Raw genomic sequence first — 15,729 nt, forward strand, 5'->3', positions numbered from 1 at the left:
TGGGAATCAGTACATATTTCTGTTTGTTTTAATTTACTTTTAGGTTTTCTTTGAATCCAGGTCCCTATTAATTTTCTTTTTTTTTTTTATTATTTAGTTTTCCATTTTAAGGCCAACAGGCAATATCTTTAACTTCAAACATTATTTATAACAGTTTCTCTTTTCAATATGATAATCACTTTGAAAAGTCAGATCCTGAAAGTCATTTACATTGGCACATTTTATTCATTATAAATTCTGGAACCAAGTTCAATAGATATTTGTTCCCTTTAGATTATTATTTGGATGTATTACACTGATTTTGTCCCCAAAGATGAAACAAAATATTTACATATTTATGAAATAAGTAGCCGAATATATCTGAAATTATGCATATGAATACCCAATGGCACATACACTATAAATTTATAACTTTAGAAATGTTGTCATCTGTCTTACAAATGGCAAGAGACCAGTCTAAAATATCTCTGCGATTAATTTTTATTAAATTTTGTTGTGTATTAAAATATAAAATAATTTATATGCATCAATCAAACTATTAGGGGATAAAATCATACTGTCTATCCCTTAATTTTGATTGTTTTAAGCACGAAAAAATCTATTTATGAATGAGAGTTGAAGGGGAACTGTTTTTGTATTTACTAATGTCGAATAGTAAGAAGTCAGAATAATTCACAATGGCAAGTTGTAGCGTAGAATACAAATATGAATTTGAAATATTTAAACAACCACTGCCCATAGACATTTTTCCCTCTATTTTTCTGCAGAAATGGAGATTAATGTCAGAAAAAATAAATAAAAAACAACTTACTTATGATCAAACGGTACTAAATCTTAGAAATATGTACAGTTCTCTTTAAGTCTCCTTACTTCTATTGTGTGATATTGCTTCTCACTCATAGCAGAAATTCAGAGGGTGAAAGAGAAAACATTGTCTCTTCCTTTCAGGAGAGCTGTCATCTTATTAGCAAAGTTAAATGCAGAAAAAATTATCTAAATAAGTAACTGTGAAGGTTCACAAGACATAGTCATTAAATCTAATGCTACACATACAAAACAGCTGGCAATTCATGTATTATAAAAAATTGGCATACGCTAAATGTGGAATAAGCCCTGACATTTTTTTTTTAATTTTCCTTTTTCTTTTTTAATGTAATTGCCTTACTTAAGGTTTGATTGCCCAGGGATCCATTTTTAAGAGTCATCCACTTCAAAGATGGCTATCCCTAATAAATATGCTGCCAACCTCAGAACTAGATGAAAGGCCAGTACTCCATCCACCATGGCTCCTTAGAACTTGGTTGATTTTCATAACTGCCTATTTGTGCAGCTTTATTTTTTTTCTCTTTGCTTTAAATTATTGATTTTATATACAAGTATATCTGTAGGAAACAAGGGCTAATGTAGATTGATTACTTGAATGCCTTTAACACACCCTATATCCGGATTCTTTACATGTGGCATTCAATAAAATGTAGACCAAGCAAAGGAGTTTATTTCCCCACCTCACAACTCTGAGTTCAGCCATGTAACTGGTTTATGCAGTGAGACAGTGTAGAAATGTAAGATTCACAGATACTTGAAGACACTTTAAAGAGGAGATTTGCTTGCTTTTTTAACCTGTGTCTCCACCAGAAGAATTTGCCTACATTAGCCAATTGGATTGATGTGAGAGTCATCTGTAAGTGTCAAATTACCCCAGTTAACTGTTGGCCTGATGCAAGCAATGTAATGGAGACCAAAGACCAGAAAAACAAATTAGTCAAGATTATCAATCTGCACTTTGGTGAGAGTTCAAAAAAATTGTGTTTAGAATTTGCAGTTTAGGATGGTTTGCCATACAACATTATAGTAATAGATAACAAACATAAATGTACGTGTGTTTACTTGTTGAGATATAACTGAGATATTAAATCTTATATTGCATGTTTTTAATCTTAATATTACAGTAATACAATTGATGTAATACAAGTAACAGGAGAGAGTAAAGCAGTATGTGATTAACCTGTTTATCATTGACAGTTAGATGGTATTCTTTATAGTTTGTAATTTTCATACTATATGAAGAGAACTTTCTGAGAAATAAGAAATTAAAATGCTGGCAATTCAACTGAAAGACCTAATTATCTAAATATTGACCTAATTAGCATCTTAAATCAGGTGTCTGTTATATATATATATATATATATATATGAAAATAACAGATTTATTGTAGTGGTATTTTCTAAATATATCCATTCTCACATACTTTTATTAAAGCAACTAAAACTAAAAACAACTGAAACCAGTTCCATCAGCTTAAACTGGTTGTGTCTGGTTCCAACCTGCTGAAGCCTGATCTAACCAGCTCAAACCAGTTCTGACCAGCTAAAAGTGGTTCTAACAAGTTCAGACCAACTGAAACCAGTTCTGACTTGCTCAAACTAAATGCAACCAGTTGTGGCTGGCTGAAACAATCTTAAACTGAAACTGGTTCTGACAGGCTCAAACTGGTTCTGACTGGCTGAAACCAGTCCCAACAAATTCAAACCAGTTCTGACAGGTCTAAATGTTCCAACTGGCTGAAACCAATTCTGATTGGTCGAAACTAGTTCCAGCCAGCTGAGACCAGTTCTGACTGGTTCAACAATTAAAACTGAAACTGAAACTGACTGAAACTCTTTTTGACAGGCTCAAACTGGATCTGACCAATTAAAATCAACAAAATCAACTGAAACTGTTTCTGTTGGATGAAACCAGTTCCAACCAGATCCAATTGGCTGAAACCAGTGTCAATCAACAGAAACCTGTTCTTATTGGTTCAACTGAAACTGAGACCAACTGAAATTGAAACCAACTGAATCTACAAGTGAGACCAACTGAAGCTGAAAGCAACTGAAACTGGTTGTTGTTGTGGCTCAAGCTGGTTCTGACAGGTTCAAACCAACTGAAAATGAAACCAATTGAAATGGAAACCAACTGAAAGTGGTTTTGACTGGCTCAAATCAGCTGAAATCAGTTCCAAATAGATCCAAGTGGTTGAAACAGGTTCAAACCAGCTCTGACTGGCTGGCACTGGTCTGACCACCTTGAAATACTTCCAACCAGCTGAAAGAGTTCCAATGAGATCCAAGTGGCTGAAACCAGTTCCTACCTGTTCAAACCAGTTCTGACTGGTTGAAATCATTCCCAACTGGTTCCAACTGGGTGAACCTGGTTTTGCCTGGTTCAGGCTGGTTCCAACCAGATCCAACTGGCTGAAACCATTTCTGACTGGTTCAAATCAACTTAAACTCAAACTGAGACCAAGTGAAAATGAAACCAACTGAAACTGGTTCTGAGGGGTTCAAACAAGATATGATTGGTTTAAACCAACAGAAACAGAAAACGACAAACTTGTTCAAACTGGATGAAACACATTCATACTCAATCCAACTGGCTGAAACTGGCTCTGACCATCTGAAACTAGATTTGACCAGATCAAACCAGTTCTGGCAAGTTGAAACCAGTTCCAACTGGCTTAAGCCAGTTCCACAACCACTTCTGACCAGCTTTAAGCAGTGCCAACTGTTTCCAAATGTTCCTGGGAGGTTGAAACCAGTTCAGTCTGGTTAATACCATCTAAAACTGGCTCCAAATTGATCCAACTGCTTGAAACCTGTTCTAACCAGCTGAAACAGGGTCTAACTAGTTAAAACTGGTGAAATAGATTTTGACAGGTTCAACCTAACTGAAACCAACTGAAACTGGTTCCAACAGGCTCAAACTGGTTCTAACAGGTTCAAAGTAACTAAACATGAAACTGAATGAAACCTGGTTCTGACTGGCTCAATGTGGCTGAAACATGTTCCAACTAGATCCAACTGGCTGAAACTGGTTCCAACTGGCTCAAACTGGTTCTGACAGGTTTAAAGTGGCCCTGACATATCCCAACTGGTACTGACCACCTGAAACCAATTCCAACCCACTGAAACCAGTTCTGACTGGTTCCAACAACTTGAAATTTGTTCTGACTAGTTCAAACTGGATGAAGACTTTTCTAATTGGTTCAAACAAACTGAAACTGAGACTAAAATTGAAATCAACTGAAACTGATTATGAAGGGCTCAAACTGGTTCTGATAAGTTCAAAATAACTGAAACTGAAACCAACTGAAATTGAAAACAATTGAAACTTGTTAAGACTGGCTCAAACTGGCTGAAACCAATTTGACTGGTTGAAACTGGTTCCAACTCGCTGGGACTGGTTCTGACTGATTCAAACTGGTTCACTGCATTTTTAACTAGAAAAATAATACTGATTCAAATAGGCTAAAATAGCTTTTGACTGGTTCAAAGAGGTTGAATCCAGTTCTGAATGTTTCAGATCAACTGATGCTGACACTAAATCTTAATGATCCCATTGAAAATAATGTTCAGAATTGCTCAGTACATGATAACTATCATTTCATATTAAATCACAGATTACATGATAGACTTCAACCTCAAATATATCTATATTGAAACTTTGTGCTAAATATTACCTTTTTTGAATTTGGGGGCTTTTGTTAATTTCTCATCTGAACTTGATTTCACATCTTCTAGGAGTGGTTTTGGAAGATAAGGCTTGCAAAAGATATGTTTGGAGAAATATAATTAATTTAAATTACTTTCTGTAAGCACTGGTTTTATAAACTAAAACATTTTTTTTTTTTAATTTCCTGAAAGGCAAGAGTAACTAGATAACCGTAGAAGAAGCAATGTTTCACTAAGTGGGTCAGTAAGATTTTTAATATGCCTTGATATGAGAGAAATTTTCATATATACAGAAAATGTATTGTAACTTATAGTTAATAAAGAATGAAGTAATTTGAAGCATCTTTAATAAAAGTAAATGAAACAATCAATTCAGGCCATCTAATGTAATAAACCCAGTTCAAATTAAGTTGTCTCTAGTAGTTTCATCCCCCATCTTTTCTCTACATTTGCAAATTTTTTTCATTTGGACCAAATTAAGGCATTCATCTAAACTTTTATTTCCTTTTAGTGTTAATTAATATTGCTCTGTGGTCTCTGGACTATTTTCTGGCTCAAAAGATTCTCATAATCTTTTATTGATCCTATATACTCTAAAGACTTTCCTAATAAGTTTTCTACTTCATAAATAGCAAAACGAATTTATAGCACATACTAGGATTTCTATATACTTTTTAAAATATAAGAAAATCTTTGGAAACAAGTGTGCAATGTGAAGCAGAAATGATCTATCCAAATAACAAAGCCATTGCAATGTAGCTTTTTTTTTTTTTTAAATCGTAATCAGAAGCAACTTCAGATTTGTCCAGAGAACACTGCAAAATATCCAAATATCTGTGGCCTATTCATTCTATTAAATCTTAATTGATGAGGATGGAACTAGATAATTCATGTTATTGAAATAAAGATTCCCATCTATTTATTCAATATTGTATGTTTTGAGATGTGCTATAGAAATAAGAAATCAACATTGCAATAATAATCAATATGCTATAAGGTTGATTTTTTAAAATAATATTTTATCTCAGTTAATTTAAAAGCAAAAAATAGTATTAAAAAGATAAGTGTTTTAGTGCTTAATATCAGCAGTTACAACTTACATTTATTGAGCCAACCCAGTGCTATGATTATCATTATCATTTATTGATTAGACTGAGACCAGAGGAAAAGTAAATAATTATACAAAGGGTAATGAAATTGGTCATTAGTTGAGCTACAATAATAAAAGGGTTGTCATGTCTATTCCAATAAAGTTTATCTACATGTCTATTATTTAGTCACTTTATTAGATATTCTCCTTTATCAGTGTGTAGCCCACCAGGCTATTTGCATTGCATTGCTTCATAAGTAGTTTTTATTAGGAGGCAAGAAATATTGCTTATATAGATATCAGAATAGTGAAGAATATATTCAATAAAACATGTAGCAGCAATTGGATAATAGGAAGGATGCACACACACACACATATACAATTTTATATGAGCCATGAGCCCATTGAAATGTTCTAGCAGATATATGTGACTTATAGTGGAAAACATGTTTTCTTCATTTCACTGGTGATGTGGAAGAATATATTAAATAATGCAACAAGAGACCACAGGTCCAGCAAAGCCATAATGGTTACATTGAACATATGGAAATCAAGGGAATATTTTAAACTTCCTTATTAAATATCAAAAAGTAAGAGTAATGTACAGTCATCTAATGGTTATAAAAAACAAAAACATACAGACAAAAAATTCATTATCATAGGTTGTTTGATACTCAGGAAATAATAAAATGCCATGAAATAATATATGTATTTTTTTTAATTTTTTATTTACTAAGTTACATTAACTTTCTATTTAAATAGTGTTTATTCAAGATTACTTGCATAACTCAGTGCTATAGAATCAGTTTTCACATATATGTATTTATATTTATTTTGAACTAGGTAAAGTATTTGAGCATTCAGTTCAATGATAAAGGCTATATGTTTATTACATGATAAAAATATTGGCTTAGATATTCACAAAGTGAAAAATATAGATTTTTATATTACAAATAGTCGTTCATGTTCATAAGTGAAGAGAAATTAATGCATCATCAATTAATAGTACATTTTAGTATACTATCTCATTATTCAATGGTCTGGGAAATAAAGTATCTACATTTGGTAGGGAACATGAAAAAATATATTGTCTTCCTATACTGGGATAGTAGGTTCTAATTCATTTATATAACTTATGTATCTATGGAACTTGCTGTTAAAATATTATCAAGGATTATTTTACCCAAAAATACTCACATACACTTACATCTATTTAGGAATCCAAACATACTGACTTTTGAAGAGAAGATAATATGGCATAAACTGACATTATAGGATTAACTGAATGGTATGTGTGTAGGTATATCATAAAGTCAGATATTAAGATATATATATATGTATGTATGTATATATATATATATATATATATATATATATATATATATCAGTTCACACTGATGACATTTCTCAAATCAAGTTGAATTCTCCAATAAATTTCTGGGCAACTTTCAGTTTACTCAATGGAGCATCTCTGGAAGAATATTATAAGTTAATGCTGACAGTATCAATTTAACAGAACAATGTTTTTCTTGGAATATTAAAATGGGAAACATAAATCTACCTTGCTGAAATTTTTGTGATTGCTTACCAAAAAAAAAAAATAATAATCTCTCTTAGTAATAGTGTAGCCATTAGGCAATAGTGTAAAATACCTACGAATCTCCGAAGTGTGATACCAGAGAAATGACATCAAGTTTAAAATGTGCATATGCTAAAATATAAATGTAAAATTAGAAATTATCAAGTATATATTGTCAAAGTAGAAAGGTGCTTGTTCAAATATTATTTTACTATTTACATATAATAATTAGACAAATTAAAAGACATAAAACAAAATAAATTCTTCCACCTCAACATAAAACATGTCTAATTAAAATAAATTGCACGGAATGCTGAATAACATTATCAATGGAATACTATAGCATTCTTTATTTGCATTATCAGCTTTCAGTTTTTCTACTGCCTTTCACACAAACTTCCTGTTTTCAATTTGCCTATTGCCTTTCTACACACTTATTTATCACAGTTTATTTATGATTACTCCATGCATGGGGAAGTTCTCTTAGATGAGAATGCTTAGTTCACATTTATTCTGCCTGATTATTTCCTTATACCTCTAGAATGACCTTCAGTTAGCATTTTTCCATAAGATGGAGAATTTATAAATATCATAATAGCCCAACATTAATGGAAAAATATCATAGGTGAAATGTCACAAGTGATGATTTTTCATGAGTCACCAACATCTTATTCCTGATATTTTACCTTGTCTCCTTTGAAAAATAACTTTTGAAGGATAGAAATATGGAATCCATGGAACTTGCTGTCAAAATATTATCAAGGATTATTTTACCCAAAAATACTGTGCAATACTTGGTTCCTAAATCCATATTCACAAAATGGTTACATATTGGTTGTGCCTACATCCCAATCTGCCAATGAAAGGTATCTGACAGTAGCAGAAAAAAAAAAAGCTAACCAGTGATGTTTCTAAGAGTTCCTGAAACATCTGATATGGAAAGAGGTAGAAGACACAAGGAGATGGTTTCAGATTACCCAGAAAGCTGCCTGAGTAGATGCTCCTTTACTCTAGATTGCCATAAATATCATTTAGAAGTCATGAAATAAATCAGAACCTTCCTAAATCCATTACAAAGAAAATGTGCACTCTTATGCTGGCTATCTTAAGTCAAAATGAAGGAACCACCTCTCAAGATGCTAGCTTGGTGCTAATGTATAAAAAAACCTACATGACCACCTATGATAGCCACCAATGCTGTTTCATCCTTCACCCTATGTTTGCCCTTAGAATTTCTTGAACTATGGTTGAACTACATAATGGAAAATAAAACTATTATTCTGATTGGTGTCCAATATTTAAAAGACACTGAGCAAAGTTGTCCAAGTTTCTCTATCTATCCACAAATCTCCCTCACCAAAGCAATGGCCACAAAAAACCCACCAAAAACAAAAAAAAAAACAAAACTATTAGAAATAGGTAGACTCGTACTAATTCACTTAAAACATATAAGCGTTGTACCTCAAAGACTGCATAAAATAACACACAGGGCTCCTCCATTTGTGTCATTCCACCACACACAACTAAAACATGACAGATTTTCTGTATTCTGCCATTGTTCTCTGTGGGCAACTAGTGTTTGGAGTTGTTTATGCTCTCAATAGTAATGTAAAGAATTACTTTTTGGGCCTGCCCTTGTGGCGCAGCAGTTGAGCCCACAGCCTCTGCAGCACGGGATCGATCCCCGGCCACCGGCGAGGGTCCCATATGGTGTGCAGACCTCTCCTGCCGCGCCCGCTGCCCCCCTCAGCAGTGTATTTCTTGTCAGTCTGCTGTTCTGTTCCCTCTCTGGTTCTGGTGAATTCTCTCATCCTCCCGTGCTTCGACTGTACCCAGTGCTTGTATAAATAAATCATCTAAAAAAATTTAAAAAAAATTACTTTTTTGACTAAAACTAGTAAAATTTCATTCTTGGACATGGTCCCATAATGATATGGTTTGATATCCTCTCACTCATATATATATATATATATATATATATATATATATCTAATCATATATATATATTATATATATATAATTATTAATGGGTGTGTATATACATATAAGTATGTATATATATATATATATGATTACAGTACTTATACAAGAGAAGCAGGGCAAATTAACTATGGATGGCAAATAAGTTCAGTTGTGATAGACATATTTTATATTACAGTCTAATTACAATAGGCCAAAATAAATAAATATATTATAATCCATTTTATAGAAGTTTACAAAGTAGATCATGAAAAAGAAGGGAAAGGGATGAGTGTAACATTATTAGAAAAGGCTTCTGAGAAGAAGTGATCCAGCACACTTATGCAAGCAGTAAAAAAACATTTTTCAGGATATCTCTTTATATTTGTGGAATCATGAATGAAAACTAAAATTGTTCATGTGAAATAAATTATTTTTAAAAGTTATATTTCTAAAGCCTATTCACAATTATATTCAGTCATATAATTTTGAATTACATAGACTTTCCTATGACTAAAATTAAAAAAGAAAAACGATCTCAAAAAATCTGAGTGACTTCGTTCCAGTTCAGATGTTTTGACAGAGATAGCTGCGTAAGCAGGAGAAACTTTATTCAGAAATAATTATTATTTTACATAAGCTAAAGAAATCCTTTTGCTCTTGTCATAGTCTCAGGAGAAGTAGGTCAACATATATAAACACTTCAGATACAAATGCCTTAAAATACTTTACTTGACAAATATATCTGTTTCAGTTACTTTTCCTAAGGTTTGTTTTGTCTTTCTATAATGTAGTAGATGTTTCTTTACTTAATAAATATAGTTAGAACTACCTACTTTACAGTTAATGATACTCATTTTCACTGTGTAAACGCAATTTGCATGAAAACAGAAATGACAATTTCTTGAGAAAGGTAAAGAATAAAACAGCATTATAGAGATCAAAACTAGATTTTTTTTTCAAAACTAGATTATTTTAGGTATTATGACTGAACTATAATTATACAATTAGAAAGGGAAAAGTGATACATTATCCAACACAGTATATGTATTTGGCAGTAGTATATGTAATTCCAAACTTTCCAGGTTTTAACCTTCTAATTTGTTCTGCATATGTTTTTCTTAGGATAGGAAAGAAAATTGGAAATTCAATGAATTTTGAATATTAGCAAAATAATTTCATGTATTGATGTAATGGTCTAGGGATGAAAAGTATTGGAAATTGTCCCACCATGTGAATGTATGAACTTAGTACTACTGGATTGTACAGTTGAAAATATTTAAAGTGGTAAATGTTATGGATGTTTTAGCACAATAAAAACAGCAACATTATACTTATAAGTATGAACAAGCTAGTTTGAATTCAGATCCCTACTATTTTTGACTATATTTCAGTGAAGAATGGAAACCAGAATTTAGTGGTGAAAATAATATACAGATACATAAAATACACAAATACATAAAATACAGATTTCACTTTATGGTGCTGTATGCCTATGACCTACATAGCTTTATAAACCAATGATACTTCCACAAAACTTTTAAAAAATTCAGTATTCATTCTGCTTCTATTTTACAGCAATTAAGCAATCATTAATGTGAGAATTGGGATTCACTGCAACATTACAATGATGTTCCAATGATTACATATTCCTCACAGAGCTCTACTGTATAGTCAGAGAGTTAAAAATTGGTACAAATTATAGAAGGCCACTGAGTAGATGATAGTTTGCTTTAAAAAAAAACTGGAGAAATGTAGTGATATGAAATATTCAATATGTCAAGAATCCAGTCACTAGATTATTAATCAACTATTGTAAATTAGATGCACAATTATGTTAAGGTACAGACATCTATCACCTGTTCAATCATATCCATACTCATAAACATCTACAAGATAGTAGTGTTTCAGTGTTCCATTTCTACTTAATGATAAACTATTTTAGAATCTCGTTCTAAAACATGTCATCAGGGCCTCCCTGGTGGCGCAGGCGGTTGAGCGCCGCACTATAAAGCTGTCCTCAGCCTCTGCAGTGCGGGTTCGATCCCGGCCGGCTGGCGAGAATCCCACATGGCACACCAGACCTCTCCTGTCTCACCCGCTGCTCCCCTCAGCAGTGCATTTTGTCAGTCTGCCCGTTCTGTTCTCCGCTCTGTCCCTGGTGAATCCTCTCACCCTCCCGTGCATCTGGCCTGTACTCTGGTTATTGTATAAAAATAAATAAATCTTAAAAAAAAAAAAAATAAAACAGGTCATCAAAACTATATGCTCTGCAGTACTCATATCTAACAATTTCAACATCTTAAGAAGCATGTACTGATAGAAGAATAAATACACACAAAAAAATATTTGCACATGATTATATTTTGCTTATGATTCCTATTGTGCAGATATAAGAAACAAACCAATAGGCCAAGAGTTAGACACACAAAGAATTTTTTTTCGCCAATGCAACAGTTGTGAAAAACTATAAAAATTAATGCTAACCATTAATTCATAAACTATAAATTATTAATGTGCAAAATTGTAATATATTTTGGAGAAATGAGTATAATACTTTGATTTAAGTGCTATTTTTCTTCAATAGAACAAATGTAGTTAGTGAAATAATGGATTTGGGGGAAGAGAGAGATTATTTTGAGAATAGCAAGTCTCCAGGTATTTATTAGCCAGGAGGAATTCTTTTTTTTTTTTTTTTGAAGCTATATTTATTTATGCATACAAGAGCTGGGGTATAGGCCAGAGGTGCAGGAATGAAAGGATTCACCAGGCACAGAGTGGGGAACAGAACAGGCAGACTGACTGAGGGGAGCAGCAGGCAAGTCAGGAAAGGTCTGCTGCGCCACATGGGTAGATCCCTGGCTGGCCAGGGATTGATCTCATGCTGCAGAGGCTGTAGATAGTTTCACAGTACTGTGCTTATTAACCCCTTGCACTACCAGGGAGGCCGCCACCAGAGGAATTCTCGGCTTTATGTATCTTTAATTCATTTTTATTACAATGTATTTTTCTAAAGTTTTATTAAAAGTCTGTATTTATCAATGTTCATTGGAATTTTTGGTGGAATATTCAAGGTGGTTAACCACAAGATGGTCATTTAGTTTAAATATTTATTTCCTTTCCCATAAGAGGTCAACTTACCACTTAGTGAAAAAATAGCTTTGATATTTCATATCGCATGTAACTAAAAGGAAAAAGTCTCAAAGTAAATTTAAGAATGTTTTGTAGAATATTCATCTTGTTTTAACAAAAGTAACTCAATACAAATTGATGTATTAGCTAGTAAAATTGGTAAACATTATTTATTTGGATGACTTAACCTAAATCCAGTTCCTCACTTTGTCCTTTATTAATACACTTATCTGGGGGAGAATATATGACTAATAATCAACACTTCAGTAGTTTTAAAATACTTGCCTCACATAAGTTTATCTAATGCATTAATTAGTAATGAGAATTATTTAAAGGATTTATGGCAAGAATTCAAATTAGCTCAAATCATGCTACTTTTAAAACAAATGTGGATCTATGAGACAATTATTGATATGTTATCACATTTAATATGCAGATAGTTGAGCCAATCATTTGAATCAGTCAGGTCAATACTATTTTTGGATTCTGGTTGTATAAATACACGTGTTAAGAACATTTTGACAGATCTGAATAATAATTAACAACATTAACTAAGCAAACTAAATATTAATATGCTGAGTAAATAGTTCAGACTAGAATATAAGAATCAGTTAAATATTTGCTTTTACTTGTACAACATGTTAAAGGAAAATATTAATGTTAGGTATTGCGTTTGTATTTTAAAATAATATATTTATAGACACTACTAAAAAATGTATGCAAAAAATAAAGAAAATAATAAAATGTTTTTCAAAGTCCAATGCATTTATTAAGCAAGTCAAAACCCATGCCTAGCAAATAAAACAAAACAAAGTGTAGAGTGAAGTTTTTTTTTTTTTTTTTGCAATTGCAATTTCACATCAAGGCCAAAATGTCATCAGACATTTTGTTCACATGGAATTAAAATTTCCATAGATATATTTCTAGTTCTCTAATTTTCATGAAAAAAAAAAAAACAGGCTTGTAAGAATGTTTGTCATTTCATGGTACATCTTTCATGTAGAGCATTTTTGGGTAAGAAGCCAGTATATCAAGAGTTTGACAACTGATTTCATGGCCTGGTCATGCTGAAATCAACACATTTCACAGTTTGGCATGAATTAATGAAAACAGCTGCAAAAATATAAATAATGTCTATGCCTTTTAGATGTTTCTAATGAACAAAATTAATAAATATAAAAATGTACCTAAATGTGAACTTGACATTTCAGTTACACAAAGTCATTCAGAACTACAGCAAGAGCCCAAAACAATTATTTGACTATATACTAATTTTTAAATGTTACCTTCTTGATGATAACAGATTATTTTTGAAAATTTTATGCATATATCTAAAATGCCATTAGTTGTCTTTCACTTTTTAGAATAATAAAAATGCTTCTTAATGTTGGGTTAACCCATAGAATCAAAATTAACACATATATTAATATTAAATATACTATGTACATTTATCTTTATTTCAAAGTTTTAGAACACATTTCTTAACAGCTTCTCTGTACCTTTGTGATGATATTAATCTCAAAAGATTGACCTTGATCATATACTCACACCTATTTGTGTGATCTCCATTTTTTTGACATGCTCACTTACATAGGTACAGAAATAACACATATAAAACATGTTGAATACATCATGTTTAGCACATTAAGACAAGAGAGTTAGCTTATGTATAAACATTTATATAAAGAAATTGATCAGACAATTGATCAGACAATTAAAAGATGTATTGGTTGTTCATCAATCCCACTGCTATCAAACTATATCCAATATCCTCTATTCACAGATTTTACAGTCATAGATATGAAGTTGAGAGAATCTCCTCTTCAAATTCATCAAAATTTTGAATGCACCTCAACTACCAGGAAGTAATCTTCTCTACAACATCTGAGGCTGGATTGCTATAATTCAGCTAGTAGAAAAGATTCCATTAAAACAAACAAACAAAAAACCTTTGTAAGTTATGGATCCACATAAAGTAAAACATTTGTCCAACTTTGATCATTTTGTTATATGTGACTGAAAGAGATATTATCCAGATGACCATACAGGTTTAGCCTTGATTATAGAATATTTTTAACAATTATTACCAGGAAAATATACAGAATAAGTCTTATTAAACCTATTCACATAATTATGTTCTCAAGAAAAGTATAGAGATTCAATAAAATCATTACTCTGAATTATAAATGAGAGATTAGTAAAGATATGCTACTATTTAACAATATTTTAGCTTATAATGTTCCACTAAGTCAATATTTAGAGAAAGTAAGAAAGATGAAGTTTATTCCAGATGCATATATAAGGGGCTTGGAAGGTAGTGATGTTGAAAACTTTTACATGCACCATCTATGTAATGTCTTCTTTAGAAAAATGTCTATTCATATCACTTGTCCATTTTAATTGGAGTATTTAAATTGTTCACTATTGATGTGTATGAGTTTTTTATATATATTTAGATGTTATATTCCCATTATATAGACATATATATATCCCATCATATATATAGTCATATATATATGTCATATGTATATGACATATATATATAGTCAAAGCAGTAATGAACAAAAGAACAAAGGTGGAGGGAATCACACTTTTTTATTTAAAAATATAAAGCTACGGTAAAAAATATATATTATATTGAAATAAAAATATGCACAACAACTGATGGGACATTCTGGAGTGCCAAAAATAAGTCCAGGCATACATGGTCCACAGACCTTTAACAATGGTGCCAAAAGACACAGTGGAAAAGGGTAGTGTGTCTAGTAGATGGTGCTGAGAAAAGAGGATATCCACAATCAAATCGATTAAATAAGACTGCAATCTTATATTATCACAAGCATTAACTTGATATGGGTTAAATGCAGGGTATGAAAATGTAAGGAAAAAAAAAAAAACAAATAAACAGGGAAAAGCTCCTTTACATTGGCCTTGGCAACAATGTCAAAAATACAGGCAACAAAAGCTAAAATATACTAGTAGGACTAGATCAAAACAAGTCTTTGGACTCTAATGTCCTTGTTAATCACATTTAAATTATAATTATTGCTAGTATTTCAAGTGCTCAAATTTCACAGTTCACACCTGTTTTCCTCTTCCCTCCAGGAGAAGAGCCAGGGGAGAGTTCATGCCAAAAGTATTAATGTGCTAACATGATTCTCCCCCATAGGTATGTGATAGAGATGTGAACAGGTCTGCAAACACCATCTGCTCTATTTCACCAGCTTCGCTTGATGATAAAGAGCATACTCTTGTCTCATACTAATATTAAGGAAAATGAAAATGAAATGGTGGTGCCTATTCCAGTGGGATTATATTTCACATGAGGTTTGCTTGGTTATATAAAGGTATCCCACTATTGTGGACATGGAAGCAAAAATAGCATGTAATTAGCAAATGTTTGTTCAATTCAGGAAAATTAAAAAAAAATGTTTCAGGTACGATGAATGAACAAATTTGTTGAGGTGCAGTTGCCC

The sequence above is a fragment of the Talpa occidentalis genome, unplaced genomic scaffold, assembly GCF_014898055.3.
Source record: "Talpa occidentalis isolate TD23 unplaced genomic scaffold, MPIMG_talOcc4v2.1 talOcc4.6, whole genome shotgun sequence".
Classification (NCBI taxonomy): domain Eukaryota; kingdom Metazoa; phylum Chordata; class Mammalia; order Eulipotyphla; family Talpidae; genus Talpa; species Talpa occidentalis.